This window comes from Haliotis rubra, unplaced genomic scaffold, assembly GCF_003918875.1.
Source record: "Haliotis rubra isolate DU_JTF1 unplaced genomic scaffold, ASM391887v1 Scf261, whole genome shotgun sequence".
Lineage (NCBI taxonomy): Eukaryota > Metazoa > Mollusca > Gastropoda > Lepetellida > Haliotidae > Haliotis > Haliotis rubra.
Genome location: NW_025766681.1, coordinates 45,122 through 49,626, shown reverse-complemented (window position 1 = coordinate 49,626; position 4,505 = coordinate 45,122). Strand labels below are relative to the sequence as shown.

Genomic DNA, 4,505 nt, shown 5'->3' with positions numbered 1-4,505 from the left:
TGTCGGTTCCTGAAAGTTGATGTATTGTGAGACTTTTGTTGAAAATGATATTTGTCTAGGATGTTACACGAGTTAAAGGCATCAGTGTATGAAGCAAACTTCCGGTGCTTAAGGCGACATATTGCTGCAGTATCTTCACAAGCCAATCACATGAGTTGAAATGGACTGACCTGTGTTATCATATTGACACAGAATACCTCAGATATGGTACAGCTGTCACATAAAAAGAACCATGGTTTTGTTGTTCCACACAGTGTGTGCTTCCCGATGAAATCTTCCCTTTTTGATTTTAGGGTTCTATTTTGTTGCATGTACCTTTTCGTAACAACTCTGAATTAATGAAAAGATGTACAGCTCAACTGTCAACAGACCATTTAAGTTTATTCAGGTGTAGAGATCAATTTATGCGGACGAGGTGGTGGCTAGGTCTTGGTGGGGAACCTTTTGGATGAGTGTCTGGATTCTGGAAAGAGAAAAAAGAAATAGAGTTCTTCCCTAGATGGAACAAAAGCGTTTGTCCGAGCTGAAGCAGGATGTGAAGCAGGATGTTCAAAAAGTTACCCAGTGTAACACGGTGCACACTCTATCCAGTGTTAAGGGATGCACACACTATCCAGTGTAAATGGGAACACACACTATGCAGTGTAAATGATTCCACACACTACCCAATGGAGGAGCGCAATGACGGAATATATGAGTGCCCGTAGTTACGACTGAGTGATTCAGTAGTACCTGAACATTTGAAAAACAAATAAAATAGTTGTAAATGGAAGGTAATCCATCACTCGATCACTTATCGATATACATTTGATATAAATGAGATCCAAACTTCACAACCCCTCTGTAATTTCCAATCACTGACAGATGAATATGCCCTCTATGGAAAAATCTACAGTCACGTGTTGACGCACCCTTTGCAGGCGAAGTCGCAAGCAGAGTCGAGGATGTCGCTCTTGAACAGGGTCAGGCACTCGGCTTCACACTGTTGCTCACTGGCGTCAGACCCGAACTTTGCGATCACCGAGCTGACCAGCTTTCCAATCTCAGACGTATCCAGGACTGAAACGGAGTTAGTGGGTGGATATGTTTGTGGTGTGGCAGACCAGAGTGGGCTCAGTGTGCACATGTGAAACATCATGCTTGGATAACCAAGAGTCAGTTATATGCTCAGTGTCACAGTATACCGAATCAGTGTTGACAAATGTCAAAGATTGAATGCGTAAGAGAGTGCATAACGCTTTAAGGGGGACACCAGATATGTGCTTTATATATTGTGCCCATTTGGGCAATGGAACCCAGGTCTTCGACGTGACGAGCAAACGCTTTAACGACTAGTCTACTCAGTCCCCTTAAACTGGTAAAAGATAAGACAAAACATGAACTGATCTGAACTGATCTAATTCAACCAAGATCTTGAATGCATCACGTGAGATGTTTCTTTGTGTAGGTCAGAAACAAGGAACGACCAATCAGTTCTCGTTACATATGGTACTAGATACAATATTTTACATTCAGTTGTTTGCAGTATTTGTACCTACAGAAAACAGTGCGAGAAGTATTTCACTTTCTCTAGTTTCTAGGACAAAAACAAACATTTACCAATCACGAACAAACGTTTCTCATGAAATTCGAAATTGTACAATTTCATAGGCATATGTTTCTGAATCCCCACTAAACGGGGTCTTCGTGTCGCCATTGTTTCAACACAGAAGAAGATTCGAGATCACTTTTCTCGCACCACTTATAGGGATTTAAACAAACCGCGGGTTATAAAGACGACCTGTGGTGGATCCGGTGGCCAGGCTTGGCTGGTTGACCAGTTTGAGAGCACGGGTATTTGTTCACGTAATGAGTCGTTTCTTGTTCCATAGGACATATGTTAAAACACGTGGCATATTTATAGTTACATATCCTGCTTCATGAGAGGTTCATTGCAATAGATGAAAGCATATGATATCTAAAGTTTACTGAGAAAACAATTTTGAAATGCTGAAGATCCTAACTGATAACATGTAGGTAAATACGGGCGTAAAACAGTTAGAGAGAAATAGACATCTCACGGGCCCCAATTGTGCTCCTCGCTTGAAGACTTTTTCAATATGAATACGATTCAAGAATTTCTTCCCAGTTTGGCAAAAATCACAACAAGGTAATTTGCCCCTAACTTTACCCGAATATCCAGGTGTATTGCTGATTTGTTACCGTTCAATAACCATCCTCACCTGGGTCCAGATCCACAAAGTTTTCGTAGCATTATCAGCTATCGCAACTATATAGTTTATCACTGTATTACAAATGATGTAGTGCTGCATACGCTTTATGGATCGGGGCCCTGAACTTGTAATAAAGGTGACTGCGCCATATGTTCTGTATCAAAATCTATGGACAAGATTCAAGATGGCGTATGACTGCATGACAAGAGGGATGACTTCTACTGGCTCTTTATGTCCAGTCTGACATGTATGTATAAAGGGTGCCACATATGCAGCAGGATACGCTCTCCTGGTATCATCACTATTTGATAGTGATTCATAAACACATTCTCACACTATTATCGGAAATAAACATTCGACCAGGCTTTAAGCAGAGATTCTAATGTATGTGGAAAGGTTTGTGTCGCTATATTACCACCGTCGTAGAGCTGCAATACAACCAAGTACGATGTCAACAACAAACAACTCACTGCTGTCTATGGAGAAACCTCTTCTCGCCAAGAGCCAGGGGAATCAGACAGAGGAGGAAGATCGCAAATTTCATGGTGATATTTTTTCTTTGTTCCTGAAAAAACAACACAAATCGTGCCGTGTTTTTTGTCACATTTTTAAGGACTGACACAGATCTAGATGATTTATGAAACGAAGCAATTACTTAAGTGTATATAGCAATGCATTCTCTGTGAACACACATCAAAGGTTAAATGTCAAAGACCAGAATCACTTCGGGAGTCTGGACAGGACAGTCCAGTGACACACAGTGTGATACATGTACTATGTGCCAGTGATCTTGGAATAAAGGACTAAATCCAGTCACTGATACTGTGAAAACGATCCAGTCCGTGACAGACGACAGACAACCATGTCGTCAAACCTGGCACCCGATCCATCTTGCCGCACTGTGTGGCTAGAACAGGGTTAAGTAATGAACGTCCACACATGTGCAAGTGTATTTTCTCAAAACGGTGATTCCTTAATACAGGGAATTCGGCCTATTATCCACATCAAAGATTAAATGTCAAAGACCAGAATAACTTCGAGCTTTCTGGGAATAAAGGAATACATCAAGTCACTGATACCGTGAACGATGACAGACAACTCAGTCAGTTGCGTGGAATAAATATCTAAATCCAGTCACTGATACCGTGAAAAGCGATCCAATCCGTGAACGATGACCGACAACCAAGACATCAAACCTGGCACCCGATCCATCTTGTCACCTTGTGTAGCAAATACAGGAGCCTCCACAGGTTAAGTCATGAACGTCCGTACATATACAGATATATTTTCTCGATATGGTGATTCGTTAATCCTGGAATTCGGACTATTATCCATACCCGTCCAAGTGCAAAGGTTTGCAGAATCTTTGTGAATGTATTAACTGTTTGGGCCTAAAGTAGATAAACTTCTCCCAATTCCTTTCGTTCAAGTAATGAATCTTAAGCATTCAAATGATTGAAATGGAAATCCTCTCAAGAAAAATATATCAACAACTTCTGGTTATTGAAAATTCAAATACATATTTACATGTTGAACCCACCTACCTTGCCAGTTCCAGGTGCGAGAAGGAAGAATACTGTCACGTAATGTCTTTATATGTACATGCCCAGGTTACAACACATGCCATTTCACATGCACTCCTTTAAATTAGAGATAAAAAATGAAGACAAACTAAACTGATATGAATACATGCTTAACCGGCAATTGCAGGTGTGTCGTTAACAAACTGGGAAATATTTGACGCAGGGAAATTTAGTTATCATATGACACACAGACATAATTCGCATAATTTTGCATATACTTCCTGAAACAGTTACTGATGTACTTGTATTCGATAATCTTTTAGGAAGACATCAAGGTAGAAACAAAGACGGTAAAACAAACAAACCGACATATAAATGTTATAAAAGGAACAAAACAATCCATAAACAAAAAGAAATTACCACTTTAGGTTGACTCCATTTCCGACTGAGATCTATAGTTTCATTATAATAAGTAATAGTTGATTGTGTATAACCTGATCCAAATAACCCAACATAATAAAATAAACAAAAGAAAAAATCCATAAACAAAAGCAAATCATCATTTTAAGATGACACCTTTTCCGACTGAGATTTATAGTTGTATTATACATCGTAATAACTGACCGTTTGTAACATAGCTGTAGATTTGACGTACCTATAATAATGTATCATGAATTATTCTGAGCAAATGTTTGTGTTTGGTGAAGGGCGATATTGTATGCGTGATATCCTAGAATGCAATGTAAACATTACAAAAATCATAAGATGA

The 4,505-nt window shown here is 39.5% G+C and overlaps 1 long non-coding RNA gene across 1 annotated transcript; it reads right to left on the bottom strand.

Annotated features, from left to right (window-relative positions):
• Positions 1-364: 364 nt before the first annotated feature.
• Positions 365-3,773, bottom strand: LOC124280161. Its single transcript, XR_006899594.1, has 4 exons — positions 3,758-3,773; positions 2,684-2,778; positions 912-1,059; positions 365-463 (listed from the first exon to the last, which is right to left on the bottom strand). It is a non-coding gene; the product is annotated as an uncharacterized LOC124280161 (long non-coding RNA).
• Positions 3,774-4,505: the final 732 nt, after the last annotated feature.